General features: G+C 37.8%; 1 long non-coding RNA gene across 1 annotated transcript in view; it reads left to right on the top strand.

Moving 5' to 3' along the window:
- The first annotated feature begins 11,838 nt into the window (after positions 1-11,838).
- LOC308197856 overlaps positions 11,839-18,090 on the top strand; it is a 318,611-nt gene continuing 312,359 nt past the window's right edge. Inside the window, exon 1 of the long non-coding RNA XR_013953389.1 lies at positions 11,839-18,090. This exon is cut by the window's right edge and continues 2,191 nt beyond it. This is a non-coding gene — a long non-coding RNA (uncharacterized lncRNA).

Here is an 18,090-nt window from a genome sequence, read left to right as displayed (position 1 = left end):
CTCGGTACGGAATTAGTAAATGTCTGTGTTGTCACACATAAAGGATTTCTTTCTTCGCTCCTGTACTGTCTATTGGCTCTTTGGAAACAAAATCTCCTAGGTAGTGATGCTACTTGTCCTACTTCTTCACAGTGTACTCTATATGTCTAGTTAAAATGTCTTGGCAAGCAGGGTAATCCACTTAAGACCTTGTACCTTCTGAAGGTTGTGCTTTTCCGTGACACAAGTTGTTTGTCACAGCATGCGTGTTTCTATGTGCTATTTTCTCTGGGTCTCTCACTTTCTGTACTGCAACATTTTCGCCTCAGACCTTGTCATATTGTGTGTTCCCAAACCTATCAGAAGCATCCTGAGTATTCACCTTCCGTATGTTTCTCCCTGGCCTTGGTGCCTCCATCGCAAACTTTTAATTGCTTTGCAGGGTTTGATTCTGAATGTTTGTCTTGGGGCACAACCATGTCTTCATCAATATTCACATTTAGTGGGAACCCCAGCATTGGGGTGGGGGAGAGGATGGTTCTCAGTCTTGGATCAGTCACAGCTCTGCTAGGATTTTACTTTGTCCCTTCCGTTTTTTGAAGGATCAGTCTTTCCTTCCCATAACACTCCTTGAATAGCTTTTCAGAGTTAGCTTTTTCTGTCTATATTAAAAACATCCACAACTTGAGAATCAGCTTTTGTCACGAAAAATATATATATAGAGAGAGCTAAGTTTGTTTTTTCTTGCTGGCACCCTTTGCTTGGAGAGAGATCGAAACGCTGTTTAAATCTATTCCAGCTGTCCTCCAGATACTCAGCCTCTGAAGTCCGGGGCTCGTAACTGCTCTGCTCTCCCCTCCCCAGCGTTTTCATGCCCTGTGTGGGTGAGCAGCCACCTAGACCTGCGGCCCCGCGTTCCCCTCCCTGTGCTCCGCTGTGGCTGGGGGCTCCCGGCATCGGCCTTGGCATGACAAACTGATGGAAGCCAGGCTGCCTCCCAGACGTAGCTCGTAGCTCCTCGCATACCGCTCTGGTATCCTCTTTAGCAAATTAGCATAGCAAAAGCATTAGATGGCAAGGGTCTGGGCAACAGTAACTAGAGGAGTATGTGGTTAAACAGAGGGGCTATGGGGAATCTGTAGATTTGATTTTGTTCTAATTATCTTTAAAGACATATTCCAGTTTTGTGCTTGCCTCTTTTTTTTTTTTTTTTTTTAACATATTCAGGAACCCTACTGGAAAGGAATATTCTTTATATACATATATATATATATATATATGTATATATTTAAAGAATGAATGAGTTTGAAAAGGTCTTTGTTACAAGTATCTCAAATTTTCCCCCGTGATTTTTCCTTTTTATTTCTTTTCCTCTCCATCAGACTTCTTACCGTCTGTACTAACAAGGCATGAGGGTTCATATACGTTGCTAACACATGAGATTCTTTCTGCTAATAATAATCAGAAGAATATTTTAAAAAATTGCTATGGGTTGCATGCAAGCCCTTAATAAAAGCTCTCCTGTGGGAAGTTTAGAAGCACTGGCTGTGGGCTTTTCAGCAGGTCTGAGCTGTGAGCTGTGCTGTAACCTGTGCCAGAGCTACCAGCACAGGTAACTTGCCCTCCATGTCCTCACCTATTCCTGGATGTGAACACAGAAACAGGCACTTGTACAGGCAGAAGCACTAGCTAAAAATCATATTTTAACTGTTTGTCATATAAACTCAGTTTTCAGATAATCCCTAAGTGAAATAATTCCTTATTATGCATATGGAAAAGCATCTATTAAAGGCATTTTTAACTTTCTGGGTAGAGTTCCTTTATCTGTATTTTACAGTACAGTGAAAAGTAATTAATTCATTCTGAGATATATAACATATGGATAATTTTTATGGATTTATGGCACATTTTAGGGGATGTGGAAATGCTGCAATTATTTTAAAAATAATGCAGTACAAATTTGGGGTTGGTTTGTAGATTTATGGCAGGATTATATTTTCCACAGCCAACTGTGAAACATGGAGTAGATACAATTTATATTTCTTCTTATGAAGTGTACCTCTTCTATCCCATCTCTGTTTTAGAGTGTAACATAACCACAAATAAATATTCTGTGTTTGACTTATTTTAAATTGGAAATTTTGTGAAATGTATTAACCCTCAGAAAATAGTTCACTGTATTTAATTAGTAAAGAAAAACATACTGCACACAAAATGTCAGTAGAATTTGCAGTAATAAGCTGTCTTTTAACACTCTCACTATTAATTGCCGTTGATATTTAGCTGCACAATTCCCCGAAAAAAAAATAGAGGTGGGCTCAGCTCAATTATTGGCTTGAACAACTGATGCTTTGAGGAAATTCAGATCTGCATAGAGGCACCAGACTGGGGAAGCAGGATAAAACTTAATCTGTGAGTATGTTTTAATCTGTGGTTGTTTTACTTTAAAGGACTAGGAAACAACTCTGACAAAAGGTTTCCTCTCGTCATGGTGCATCACATGTTTCTAAGCTTTCCTTTAGTAGCAAGGTACTTTTTACAAGAACTTGACAATCAGAAGGGTATTTGTTATCACAATGCCAAAAAAAGTATTTCAGCTGTAATTAAATAAATGTATAAATAAATAATAAATACGGACTGAAGCTCTTGTCTAAATTTTAGAAATTGGCTAGTTCATGTGGTTTTTGAAAAATCACACCATCATTGCTCATTAACAGCTTGTATGGATTTAAGTCTTCATGATTTATTTTCTCCTTCTTTGAAGGTAAAAAACTTTATTGACATATTAATGTTCTAACTGTGAATAGAACATCCCATTTTTTTTGAAGGATAGTTCCCTTGATCCATTAAATAAATACTACATGTGAGGAAAAAAATGGAGCTAGATTGATATGCAAGAAATGCAATCACTGTGGGCAGATTTATGGTGTAAGGGAGTAAAGGGAAGTCGTATGACTGTGAAAAGATAAATGAAATTACGCTTATGGGCATTAAATTCTCCAGTATTGAAAAACGTTGGCTATTTGTGTTTAGAAAATACAGTATTTAGTATAAATGGACTTCGGTCAATAAATCTGCAGCTTCCAAGGTTGACATCCAAATGCACAATTTCTGCCAAGTTGCAAACAGAGAAGTTGGTTGTGTTTTAATTTGATTTGAAAATGGTGAGCTTTGTCTCGTTGCTTGATGTCTCGCACCTATCATTACTGCCATGGTTGGTCTGGCTTTCCCACTAGCTTGGTCTCCCTGTGTGAGAGGAGGTGTTTTATGCTCATTCCCTACAGCCAGCATGGTGGCATAAGTTGAGCCTGATGAATTTGGAGGAGCTTGTTCACCAGAGTTTGAAATGCATCTTGGGTGAGCAGCTCGACACAGTCCTAATTTAACAGACTCTGAGGCTTATATGCTGATGATTTCTGCTAGTAAAGTGTTATAATTGGATTATTGAAGTATTAGGTAAATTCAGTCGGATTTACTGTTTGAAGTGGAAATACAAAAAATGCTGGTATGATATTACTGCTTTGTCATACCTATTAGCAACATATTCTAGTGTTGCAGCAACAACAGATTTGCTTTCAACTATTTAGACTTTCCAATGTATAAAACTACATTATTTGGGTGGGTAACTTGGTGGACGTCTGTCCACCAAGACCCTGTTTGTTCGCTTTGTAAAGAACACAGACTTGCCTATAACCAACAATAAAATTTCCCTGAAGATAATATGAGACTGGGTGATATATTTCTTCTTAAAGCAGAAACATGTTGTAGCTAATCCTGGAGCAGGTGGCAACAAAATGATAGAATTCAGTGTATTTTACAAACATATAAAAAGTCTAAATGTCCTTATGATGACAATTCCTAATCATGGGGATAAAAAAATAAAAACAGAACTTTCCTTTTGCAGTATTGACTGAATATAATGTAATGTGTGTATGTAATGAATGCAAAAAAGCTTGTCTGCCTGTCTATCTTTCTGTAGTGTAATCCTTATTTAAAGATAAGCAACCTGAAGCATAGAGAGATAATACTTGGCTGAGTTCACAAAGGAAGGGGCAACTATGTCTATTCAGAGTTTTTAAGAATATAAATTTAGTGTCTTGAAAGCAATCTTGTTAAATGACCAAATTTCACAGGGACTTGAGGATTGTTGGGTGGTTTTGAAAAGTTTACTTTTGAGCCAATCTTATATTAATAATGTTAAGCCTTGGTCTCTTTTCAAATCTAAATCTTTTTTGTTGTTTGTTTTGTTATGTTTGTTTGTTTGTTTTGTTTTCCCTATCTGTGCCATTCAGGTTTAAATGAATGAAGCACAATGGCATCACCTTCAGTTTCAGCATCCTTAACTCTGTGCCAAAGTTTGTGTATCTGCTTTTTCTCTTTATGCTAATATTAAGTGCCCTCATTCATAAATCTGTACATTTCAAACAACTAGGAAGCAAATCTTGACATTGCCCAAGTAGATCAAGAGAGTGCTGTGCATCAGGGATGCATTGAAACAGCAGTTACAAATATACCAAAGAACCTAAAGGCAATTTAGATCCAGATGCAAACTGCTCAAGTCTTTCTTTATAAAACACAGTGTGGGGCAAAACATCCCATGTGTTCAAATATGTTCAGAATCCTGATAATGATTTATTATATCAAGGGCTAAAACCTATGTTTCCCAGGTGACTGAAAGCAAACGTAACCTGATTGTTAAACAAGCTCCCTCACCTAATAAATGGGCTTTATTTAATGTAGGAAAGCTCAGAAATAAGGTTTTATGGGCAAGTCTCAGGAGTCAGATTCCTTCATGGAGACTCTGGGGCTTGAGGTTTGAGCTCAGGTATGCAGTTTCTTAGGAGCGGCCCTAACATTTGGGACCCTGAAGATAAAGGTCAGGTGGTGATAGTCTTCCTGAGGGCTGATCTGCTCAATCCTCTACATGAATGCACTTTGGATCACAGCATATGCTTGCTTACTCTGAACATCTCATATAGACGTCAGTACTTTGTTAGCTGGTGGTGTCAAAATTTCTCGGTCACAGCCAATGGCACTAGTGATGGTAGGACAAGCACACAGAGACCAAAGAACATACAAAGAGATTTCATTTTCTTCAGTGGTTTATTGTTTTGAAATTTAAGGGATGTTGTATATGGGATGCTCCTCTGCATTCCTGTCTGCAATCACCTTTCCAGATATAATGAGATTTATTCTGCATCTCTTTTAAAGGAAATTGCACCAATTTTATTGAGGACCTATTCACACTGTAATTTGTTCTGAGGTCTAGGATTCTTCTGATTTCCATAAGTTTGTGGAGGTGAAAAGGCTGGTTTTGGTGGGATGGAAATCAACATCTAAACGAGTTCAGAAATACGGGTTTTGTCTTTTTTTATTTGTGTAGGTCATACCTTCATATATCAAGCCTTGACAAAGTAATGGCAATATTTATAATGCTACTTCTGATCCTTACAAGGTGATATTATGGGCAGTTGCGGTTGCATTCTGGCTCTTACAGCACTCTCCAAATGTTGGTGAGTGTGGGGTAAATTTTCACCTTTCCCAACTTAATTCCTGATTTCTGAACACACATTTTTGAGAAGCGTGACATCACTTTATATATATCTGTACATATATTTTAAATATGTATATATATACACAAACTGTATATATATCCAGATAGCAGGGGATTAACTCCATCTGTGAGATGAGTTTGGTGATTCTTCATTCTTGGCTCTGGCATTTAGATGTTATTGATGGCTTGATCACAGCTGAGACATCCTCAGCCCTTTGCATGGTATGGATGCAGAATTGGATACCAGGAGATAAAACCATGAGCACGTAGCAGCGGACAGCCTTCTTTTTGTATCTTGTGGAATGTTTCTGACCTTTAGCAAGAATTTCACTGACTTGGGAACAGCTTTTCAGTCTAATGAAGGTTTACTTTTTTTTTTTTAATCTATCCTTATTAAAACTGTTCTTTGAAAAAAAATAGTCCTGCCAATTTTTTGTTTTTAATAATTTTGTATAGCAGTTAATTGTTTTAAAAGATACACACATATAATTGCACACGTACAAAGTCTGGAACACATTATGGACTAATGGTCTATGTAAGTTCTTTATGAAGTCTGTTTTTATTTATTTATTTATTTTTCAAATTAAGCATGTACTAAAAAAGCCTCATTCTTTTTAATGTAAACCATTAAAAAAGTCCCCAAAAAACAGTCTTTGGGGAAATTTTTCAATGCCTTATTTTTGCCTGGGGCTGGTTTTCACAGCTAAGTTACAACTGCAGCACTGGCTTCAAATGGAAATGTTGGCAGAATCCAGCAAGGTTAGTGGGCATCTCTATAATATCATACATGTAGTATAGGCACCAAAAAAAGTAAATTTAAACTAAAAATATTCTGCAAAGTATCTTACATGTATTTTAAGTTTGACAGTATTTGTTGCATTTTTAAACCCCCAAAGCATTCTCAGACATAATAAGGTGGATAAATTTTTTTTTTACACCTGCCCACATCGTTTGAATAAACCCAACACTAGATTTAAGAGCTTGAAAATGAAGAATTAAGAAGCATGCAAATATCCTTCAAATTGGCTATTAAAAGATTAGAGGCTTTTAAAAAGTTGATAGGACATCAGAATGAGACAAAATACATCCAGGAAAGGAAGTAAGAAGGGAAATTGGAGACTCTTTATTAGAAATTTCAGAACCTTGAAGACTGGTAAAATCTAATAGAAAGGCATTATTTAAAAATGGTCCAGGGACATAGGAGAAAGGAACATATCTCCTGCCATAAACTGTGGAGAATGTCCTAGATAATATTTTAAGGAATCAAATGAAAGGTAAACAGGGAAAAGTATAGCCTGATTAGAGAAAGCAAATTTAATATTGGGAGTATGGGGGTGTTAGGGTTGGGGAGGAGAAGTCCTCATATCTGACAGATGTACTGGAGTCCTTTATCATTATTATTTCTGCCAGAATAGACAAGGCAAGGCAACAGACATCCTATACTTACATTTTCAGACATCCTTTGACAGGGTTTCCTAGAAGAGGTTAATGCTAAGATGTGGAGCCACAGAATAAGTGGAAAGTTGGGTTTAATGGATTTAAAATTGGCTAAAAATCATAAAACAAAGTGTAGCACACTAGCAATCAATGGACCCCGTACCAGCCAGAAAGGTTAGTGGTAGGATATATTAGAAATTATTTTAGGTCCACAGATGTTTATAGAAAAAATTATAGGGTACTATGTATTACTAAAAGCAAGTTTTCAAATTTTGTTGATTACATTAAATTGCAGGGAAATATAACTGATGAGAAACAATGACAGAAAAACACTGTAGAAATCAGATCTTTTTACTATCAGTATTAAAATTTCCATGACAAAGAGCCTTCTATGCAAGTAAAAACTGGGACAATGGATCATGGTGCAAAGGTTGCACTGAGGGAGAGTTAACAGCCCTTGGCAGGAATTTTTTACTCCATCTTCTCAGGTCACCAGAAAATTGTACTACTGAAACTCCAGAAGATTCTAAGTGAAAATTGAACTTTCCAGTCCCAAACAAATGAAAAACATGGTAGGTTTAATGCATATGATTGCTTAGGAGAAAATAGTGAAATTTGGATGAAAGAAGGGGAGAGAGTATGGGGACTTACACTAATCCACTCACTTATAAGTTCATTAGTCTGTTGTAGGGCTTGGCAAATAATTCATTTGTTCTGTTTCAGATGAGGATACCAAAACTAGGAGAAATCTGAAAAAGATGATGATCATCATTAAAACCTAATTTCAACTGATTTAGTTGACTGAGGTGAAATATTTTGACTACTTTTGAATTATTTAACATTTTTACCCTACTTTCTGATAGTTCATTTCTAATTCCACTTAAAAAGTAAAAACACAGAAGTTCAGCTCTGTGGAAGTGTCAAAGCAAAACACGTCATTTCTGAAACACGTTCCAGTTCAAACAAATATTGGGAGAATCTCCTTCTTGTGGTCCTTTTAATCAGATGAGATCTGAATTTCTGATTAGATTAGTTCCCAGAATTTCTGTGTGTGTGTGTGTGAAATGTACTAATAATTAGATGAAAACTTCATCCACATCTACTCTAGGGGGAAAAAAAAATAACTAAAACACATTTAGCTGATAGAGCAATAGAAAGGAGCCTGTTTCTAAGCAGGTTTGAATTCTGTGTTATTTTACAGACTGTGATTTGAGATAAAATACATACTCTTTTCAATCCTGATATAGCAGGTGAAGCATTTCGTGGCTGTTCGGTGCCCCCATGCAGGGAGGATCCATCCAACATTAATTCAGTCTTAGCCTGATTCCCAAATTATGGCCCTGATATTTTTATTCTAAAAGGATCTAAACTGCATGAAAGTTTTAGGCATTCTTCCATTTCCCTCATATCTGTGTGTGACGGAGGTTGTAAGAAAATAAGAGGTAATCTGGAAGAAAATATAAAGGGAAAGACCTATTTCATTGGAATACGAGAGAAAGCACAGTAGTGGTTTTTCATTTTTTTTAAGGCTTTTTTTTTTTTTTTTTAAATGGGCCTATCCTGCCAAATGTTCCTCTGAAAATGTTAACAAAAGTTCCATTCCTGGAATGAATTGTTTCTACAAATCATGATCCCAGAAATACAAACATGGATAAATGGTCCCATTTTAACTTTGAATGCGGTATAACTTACTGAAAACAATCTGACAGTCTGCCAGCTTGCCTTCAACAATGGCACAGTACCAAAACTAAGACATACAGTGGAGAAAAGCATCACATTTTAGAAATAATTTCTTGACTGAAAAGGTAAGAGTGACAAAACCAGATAAATGTGGCAGAAAGAGGAGGTCTGATAAGAAGTGAGTGAGACATCTGCAGTGGGTTTTGCAGGATGGAGCAAAATGTGTGCTTTTTCAAGTCTTGTGGCAGAGCCCCTGGAGAAGGCAAAAGCCAGGGATGACATGGGCAGGTGGCAAAAGCTGGAAGCTGGGGTTGTGTCCTTTGCATGGTGGTCATGGGGACCTACTAGAAAGCATATCCGAGACAGACATGTAGATACCATGAAGGCCAAGCCAACGCTGAACCAGTTTGTACTTGTGAATCTGGGGCTAGGCTTTAACAGTATGTAAACTGTCACCAAATATTTACATGGTGACTTGGAAGTGTGCTAGGAGATGGTCTTGGATCAAAGGGGCTTCTGAAAAGAGGCAGAGCCGATCTGTTTCCAGCTGCAGAGGACTGCAACAGCAGTCAGCCCCTGGAGTGGGACAGCTGCACCTTCCCATCTCCTGCTAAGCCTGCAGAAAGTCAAGGGGGTTCTCCATCACTGCCCAGAACCTGATCTCCACAGGGGTGCCTCAATGTTCCTTGCAGCTCCTCCAGGCCACTCCATGCATTCCCTGTTGCACACATAGACTTGGGCCATTTGTGAATGGTGGCCAACGGCACAGGGTTTGCAAACATCACGGAATGGGCTAAAGAATGGCAATTTGATTTCATGGCTTGTGAGTGTTTGAGCTTTGTTTCCATTCATGCATTTTTATTGCTTTCTTGCAGTAAATATATTCTTTCTAACTTGGGGGAAATAGAATAATTCTGAAATATTTGCCCATGACCTGAGAAGGGCTTTCTCTCTGAATCCTTTCCTCTCTCCCCAAATTCCAGCTTGATCTAAGAACTTGCTCTACTAAAACTTAAAATGGGATCAACACATTTTTATGAAATCCTTTTGCATTCACAGAACAGTAAGTTTTTATGAAAAAAAGTATTTGAGAAAATTTCCTTGAATAATAGTGAGAAATAGATAAAGCTACAGTGCATACACTGTAAGCGTAGTTTACCCTCTTATTTATTCAGAATGTAAAAGGAAAAAACTCATTGAGAATCTATTTGTACTTTTCATAAACTCTCTTCAGTAATACAACCCCATCAAACCACAGTTCAAGTATACAAATAATAATATTAGTCAGAATATTCACTCCCAAAGCAATTTTAACACCATTCAAAATATAATCCTTCTATGCAATATACCTCATTTAACAGCCGTTAATGCCTTTTCCATCTCAAATCTGGTGTACCTAGTAATGATTTATTTTTATCCATTGTTTGAACTGATTTCATGTTACCAACAGACCTGTACTAATCATGTGGAGTGCTATACGCAAAGTATGCTTGCCAGATATTTTTTAACTTTAGGCGCTGCACAATTTACAACAGAAAGAACAGAAATTATAAATGCTCTCTTCGCTTGCTAGATAATAAGCTAGAGAGAAAAAAAAATAACACCACAAACCCTTGACCAATTTTGCATTCGAGAAAGAGAGTTCATTTCTTATATCTAAACTAAACCAGTCCCTTAATTATACTACAGTAGGCTGATTGCAGGCAACACTACACAAAATCTATACATCGTGTTTGGCAATGCATCAAACTAAGGCACATTGTCAAGGCATGTTAACCATTTTCCCATACTGGGACCCCAATCTTGCCGGGCACCCTTAGCTCCTGCTGGGCCAAATGATGAGATCCATGCTCTGCCCCTAATGAGCGAAACTCCCCCGTGCCCAGCACTCGGGCTGCCCGGGCACAGCCCGCGCGGGAGCCGGCACTTTGCGGTTAAATAGCAATGTGCAAACAGGCAAAGAGTCAAAACCTTGCAAATGAGTTATTCATTATGAAATATTCACACAGCTTGACTGAGTGGGCCTCGCAGCAGAGTGGTGATGTTCTCGGCGCTTTATAAATAGGGAAAGCGCAGCACGGTGTACGTGCGGCTTCCTCGCGGAGCTGCGCGAGTGGGGCACGGAACAGATGACAGAACTCCCAAATCCTGTTTCTCCGTGATAATTTCTTATCTAAACTCCTAATTACGCAGCACTTCACATTCTGAGCTATATAAATATATTTTTTCAGATGTACACTGTGCTAATGGTATGCGGGAACAGGAACTTTCTTTTTGGCATGACTGCTCAATATCAAAAGCAAAAATCTTTTCTCCAAACTTCCTTTCAGAGAAGTGAGAACCACCAAACTACCAAGAAAAGTTGACGTACTTTGCAACATCCATGTGCCTATCGCAGCAAAGCCAGCTCTTGGTGTTTTTCTAGGCTCTGTGTTGCTGATGGGCGCACATACGTTAATCACAGCGTAGGGCAGTGGGAGCTCATTTGTGGAGTGAAGCTGTGAAGCTCTACCTATATCTGTCTCTCTACCTATACATGTTTCAGAAATTTTCACTCAGGACCTGGGCTAGGACAGTCCTGCAAATTTAGCTGTGGGCACAACTTGTTTGCGTCTCAGGAGTGCTTCTTCTGGTATAGTTTTGTTCAAAAGGAAGCTAGTTTGTGTATTTGGAGCATTGATGCTATTAATGCAAATCAAGGAGAAATTAGGGGGGGCAACTGGGGAAGTCACAAGCACCCTCCTGATCCAAGCTAACCCATTAATGTAGATGTACCTATTCCATCCCAGGGATACACGCTCCTATTAAACTGCACCAACTAATGAAGAAAGATCTATGTAAATATTTTTTTCTGTATCATTGGCTAATAAATCCTCCTAAAGACTTTTATAGAAGTGTTAGTCATATTATAGTGCTACTTTCTGTATGATATTATTGTAGCATTAATGGTTAAACTGTGATTAGAAAGCTGAATGCTTTTAATAACATTGGAAAGGCCTCTTTTTTTTTTTCTTTTTTTTTTTTTTTTTGTCGTTACATCCCCAAACTTTTTACAGGTACTGTAAGGCGTGCCATCTGTATGAAGAGCTGGTATCTTTTTCCTTCTGAGATTGATAGGTACTACCATATGGTAGAGAGGATGCTCAACTTTGCAACACTGAGGGCTTTTTTGGCAACTCTCCAGGAGCTTGAGGGCCACACCTAATTTGCATATATATTTGCATACAATTTTTATTTTAAATAAATGAACACAGTTAGGATGGTTTGTTGAACTTGGGTTGCAGCTTCTTTGAAAGACGTACAGACATTATTTGTTGCTTGTGTTCCTTAGCAATAAAAAAATGTAGTTGCATCTACCCTGCAATTATTTTTATTTATTGTCACTATTGCTATACTCAGGGGAGGAAAGCACTGTCACCAGCTTGAAGAGCTTCTCAAATTAGTCAAAGAAAGTTCAGTGAATACTTTTTTCCAGGTGACTGGAAAATATTTCAGTTTCAAAATTCCATGGTAGTGTTGTTTCCTTTTTTTTTTTTTTCTTTCAGAAAATGCATCTTTTGTAGTGAACATTCATTATTTTTATAAACAGATGCAGAAATATGTAAGAGCATAAAGACATGACAGCAAAACCAGACTTTAGCCACAGTTAGGTGCCCACCCCATCTACGGACTGGGCACATCTGAACAAACTATCAGTCAAAAACCTTTGCCTCTAAGGTCAAGAGTCTTTTTTCTTTGGCAGCTGTAATTAAGTAGCATTGTTTACCATGTTTTACCATTGAATCTATCCGTCCACTGGCCTCCACAAAAGGCTTCTGAATATCTTGCAGAAGCTCCCTTGTCATCCTGAGCTTCTGAAAATTATGTAGGAATGGATGCTGCCTTCTCTAATTTTTAGGGCACTTACTGTTGTAGTTGTTGCAGCTTTGCCCAACATCTCCCTGGCTAGATCAGGGTCCCTTTGTAGGGACCAGGTTTCCACTCATGTCCATCTGGTGGGAGAGTATTCAGTAATAATATGATACTAAAAATAAAATCACCTAAAAGGCAAGAACAATTTTCTCCAAATAAAACAAAGTCAATGAAAGGAACTGCTGAGAGAGAGACTGGGTCCTTCAACTTACTGCTGCTGAAGATTCAAGTATCCATTCAAGGGTGTCCATCTCTCAAATTCAGAGTTTATTGGTATTTTGTTTGACCACAGAAATTCATCAGCAAATGGCAGTATTGATCCTGTTTATACCTGAATGTATAGTCTCATGTGAAGTCACGTTTTTCAGGTCTAAGATAATGATGAAGGACCTGATTTTGCATATGCTTGAGTGTATTTTTTGTGAGCAGCAAATTTGCAGACATTGCTTGGACAGGTTTGTAGCTGACTCTGAAACTTTGTGGATTTGTTATTTACTGGAAAAAAAATAAAAACATGAGACCTTGTGAATGGAAGCCTTATACCATTGTTAGTAGTTCCTTAAAGAAAAATGTAAAGATTGACATACTTGGAAGTGAGATAAAAATGTAGACATGTTATGTACCACTAAAGGAAAGCTGAATCACCTAGAAAAAGTTGATGTGAATTCTCAGTGGTTCTAGGACACAGTAAACCCAAAACAGATGCTAAGGATGGTCCTTTATTTATTTATATATGTGTATATTTAATGTATGGATGAAAATAAATGAGAGTGCGGCTGGAATTTTGGAATAATTTGGGGGCTGGATGATTTTTGGGATGTGATCAGAGGCCAGACGCAGATTTATAGGCACAATCAAATCCTTTGAGGGCAATTGAATTTTAAATGTGTTATCAAGAAAATTGGTGTGCTTAGAAATGGCCGGAGGAGAAACTGAAGACAGGAGTAGCAAGAGATTTCAGTGTTTTGGACATCCTTCTAATTCTTTGGTATGAATAGCAATATGATTGATGCAGCAATAACTGCAGTGCTGGAGGGATTTGATACCCAGAGGGAATCAATTAACTGGATTTTGGATATTGGAGCATTATGACCTTTGCCTAGATCGTAATGTTGACATGTAGGAGCAAATGGAAGAATATGATTCTTTTCTGATTGTAATTGACTGGAGATATTGATAAGAAGGTGGATATCCAAATTTGCAGATAACATTTTGATCCTAGATGACCAGAGAACAGTAGGTAAATCTTGTCCAGACCTCAGGTTATCAGGTGGCAGGGGAGAAAAAGCTTATTTAGACACAGCTCCTGGCTTCTTTATACTCTTTAGTGGGCAAATTACATCCATCTAACATCTTCGTTATTGATTTACGGGTGAATGATGCTGTGGTTTGCTCCAGAGTGACACTGAGTCAGGATTTATTGGGAAAGTTTATCTTATTATCCAGTTGTGGTCTTATTCGACATCCTTGCAAGGAGGTATAAAGGGGAGCTGTCGTCACTATTTCATGAATCACCACTGAAGTAATGGCCTTTGCCATCGTTGACTTGCGAACTGGGAAGACAGTAGGATCTTTTTGGGCTTTCCTGCAGTGGGAGTCTCACTCAGAACTATTAGATGTATTAGGTACATCGTGCTGGTGGCTTAATAGATGGCTGAGACAGCTCAGAGGCAACTGAGTTGGGCAGTTGCCAATTAACGGTGGAGTTTTGCTACAGCCTGATGTGTCCTGTGGTGGTGGAAGGATGGTACCTGATGGGTGATGTTGGGTGGGGGAACAAGGAGGGGTCATAGCCTCAGGTGTGGGGAAGAAAGACATTGCAAATGTGGGTTGAGTATTAAGATGATTGGTGAAAAAAGATTATGCTGAATTTTATTTTTCATTATGATTATTTTCAATATCTTATCTATTGAACTTAAATAGATAACTGGTAAAATCAGAGTAATAAAAGCTGGAGTTCTCAAAGATTTGCAGTGTCTTTTGTACATCTTTCTGGTGTGATGAATAGATTCCCTATATAAAAACAGTCTTATTTCTTTTTCTTTGTAATCATGGCAGGCAGATGATATTCAGTTATGATTGCTTGTCCCCTGCTGAATTAGGATTGTGTTGTCAGGTAGCCTTTTCCTTTTCTAAGGCTAACTCTAAATTAGATAAAGGCAGACAGCTGTGGCCTTCATGTAACTATTTTTCAGCTGATGCCTGCATGCTCTGGCTTCCTGCTCATCTGCTGGTGAATACTCCTCGTTCCTGTAATATCTGTCTCTGTATACCCACTGTTTACTGGGGGGAGTTCCATAGCTCAGGAATGAAGAATGACAGGTTTCATGCAGACTTTTGGGGGTAGCTGGGGAGGGAGGACTTGCTTATTGTTAATTAGCTATTTACATAAAGAAGTAAAGTATAAAACACATTGAGTTCTGTGAGTAAATTCTTTAAAACAAGACGTAATGAAGACATTGAAGTGAAAAGTTCAAGTAAATGATGCTAAGTACTGCAAGTTACTGTGCTCTCTGAATTATTTACTCTTCTTAAAATTTCTTTAGGTTTCCTATTTTCTCTCTTTCTTCCATTTTATTCACTTGTTACCCTCTTTGCCAGTGTCCGTGTACTTTCCATAGTAACTTTTCCTGGTCCAGGGCAAAAGTTCTTTCATTATCCTTTTCTCTTGGGCTCACTGGGGTCCTCTGCCCAATGTTTTCCACAATTAAAATCAGTTTATTTTGGATACAGTTAGAAAGGCCTCTAAATAAAAAATAAACATTTTAAAGCACGGAAGAATTTTAACAAATACTTTCTGGTAATTTTAATCTTTGATAATGATCATTTGAGAATTTTTGTTGAGATTCACGTGACTGTTTTTTTCACCAACTAGTTCACTGTGCAAATCTTTAAGCAAAGGATTTTAGCAAAAATATTGCTTTTGAAATTATGTTATTATTTAATAAAATAATTATTCACTTTTAATGCTGTAAAAACATTTCCTAACTCCACTGAAAAATGCTGGACCTAAGTTTAACTTTAAATATTTAAGTTTACCTCTAGAAGTTCACTGGAAATTCTAACTTAAACCAATTAAACCAATTTAACCCCCATCTCTCTAAATACTCTGGTGCCTAAAGTTGCTCCACATTAACTTAAACTTATTGTTGCTTCATGGCACTTCAAAACACGAAATATTTCACTATGAAAGTGTTTTGAATTCAACAACCATCTTTTATGGGTGGAACAAAATTGCTTTTGATATTGATCCAGTTTTAGTTTTTCTTTCTTCTGTGAGAATGAGCATTGGGATCATTTTGATTCCTTGCAAGTTGCTTCCTTTCCAGTTCATGCTTTGATAAGAGCTAAGAAAAGGAGAGGAAGCAGAGGAATATTTTCCCTCACTTTTCTTGAAAAACAGTTCCTGTCCTTGCAAGGAATGCCAATAACATTGTTTGTTACACTAATTCAGTTGGAACAATCATGCCACCTGCAGTCGTGACTCTGCATGCTGTATGTTGCTAAATGCAGTCTTCTCTTTCCCAGCAAGGGTGGCTTCCCAAAGAGCTACAGAGTCACAGTGACAAATACCCTCCTTCTAAATGCTTTATGTCTATAGGAAAAGTTACATAATCCAGCAGAAATTAGAAAAGCAATCCATGCAGAAGAGAGCTGTATTCCATATATATGTATATATATTTGTGTGCGTGTTTGTGTTTTTCAAAGGCTTTTTTTAATCAGTTGGGAATTAGAGCTTGTACTTCCAAACTGTTTTGTTTTTAGATAACAACAATGCCCTAGGAAGTTCATATAGCACAGTATCTGGCCCTGGAAAATGGGCATTAAAAATAGATTAAAAAAAAAGCTACAAGGTGTATGGATTCATTTTGTTTCATCTTAATGTTGCTTCACATTTAAGTTGAATTCCTGGCAGCCTCATTGCACAGACAGAGTAAAAGTACAGAACAATTACAAAAGAACCAATAAAATAAAAAGCCCTTTTGAGCAATGACAGCATTCAATAATTGTGTCAATGCTGCTTTAAAAGTTTCAGTTTCTACAGCATCTCCAGTCCCAAAGTGTCTCATCTGCTTTCTAATTTTCCACAAGATGCTTTTAATATTTTGAGATTGATATTGAACCACAGGGGTCTAAAAGGTTTCAAAAGATCTTGCATATGCATTTGGAACCAAACGATCAATTAGATTAATAAAGGCGAATTGTAATTTATATATGAAGCCTGTAAGCTCTTGCAGAGAGGTATGGAATAAGAAACCAGGCAGTGCTCATGGCTCGGGGAGAGCCAAGACGTTAAGGTGAGAAAACGAACGCACCCAGCAGGAAAAGAGGTGCAGTCGGCACCAATTTTGTGACATGAATATGACGCTTCCTGTTATAAACATGGGCAAAATGGGAAGAAATTATGAATTTAATATAGCACCTGTCAAGGTAATTATCGTGTGAAGCCAGTGGTACCTTGGGAATGGGTCTACTGCAAAAAAAAACAAAGAAAAATCTTGTAAATGGGAATAGTTATTAATTTCTACGAGCTGATCTGTTATGGTTGAAGCGTTGCCTTCAGGCTCTTCCTTGCAGTTATAATGGCATCTCTTTTGCTGTTTCCTTCCTGAAGGATCGTTGGATTGTCAGTTTTATGTTTTCTTAGCTGATAGTCATCAACCTTTGCTTAATCATCTTCTTCCTCCAGCCTGGTGCTGCTGGCAGAGCCCGGTTCCTGCCGTGGGGCTCCCTGGGGCTCCTTGGTGTCCTGGGGGAGCCCCACACTCCACAGGGTGCCCTGCAATGGCACTTGAGCCACCAATGGGAACTGTCAGCAGAACTAGCCAGGAAAATATATGAATACAAGCTTTTCCTTTCAGAAAATACATTTCTATCAAAGTATGAGTTTTATCAAGAAATCATATGTCTTTACCAACATAATCGTGTGAAGAAAATCAGTGGAAGATGTCACTTTTTCTTTTTTTTTAAAGAAAGCTCTAACAATTTTATTTTTGAGTGATTATTTTCCAAAATTCTATTTTATTTTGCCTTTTTGAAGCACAGTAAACCCCACCATGTCAAAATGAAGTATTTTGCTCATCTCAATCCATTTTTTTGAGACCTGTTTGTTGAAAATCTTTAATGGTCAGCTTTAGCTCCTGTATAATCTCTTAAAATGCTTTGTGAAATGGATTTTTGTGTCCTCTGAAGGTTCAATTTATTGGGCTTGGAGTTGGTGTTTTTAGCAGCTCCTCATGTTTAGGTATGTGTTTTTGAGTGCCTGGTGACAGATCCAAGCTCTTCTGCATTTGCTCTGTGCTGGTTAGGAGGAAGCCAAATCTGCTATGGAAATCTTATGATCACATGAACGTGAAATTGCACTGAAATGACTAAAGTTTACGTACAAGGCCATATGTTTTCTAGCAGGAATTGGCTCACTTAAGGCCAGCATAGACCCCAACCAGCCTGAGCTCATTGCTGTAGGTAGTTTTATAGGTTTATTGAAACTTCCGAACTGTTTGGTATGCAATATAGCTGACAAGATT

This window comes from Anser brachyrhynchus (genome assembly GCF_964034855.1).
Source record: "Anser brachyrhynchus genome assembly, chromosome: 7".
In the NCBI taxonomy this organism is placed as follows: Eukaryota; Metazoa; Chordata; class Aves; order Anseriformes; family Anatidae; genus Anser; species Anser brachyrhynchus.
The sequence above is the reverse complement of the archived record's forward strand: the minus strand, read 5'-3'. Positions and strand labels throughout refer to the sequence as shown.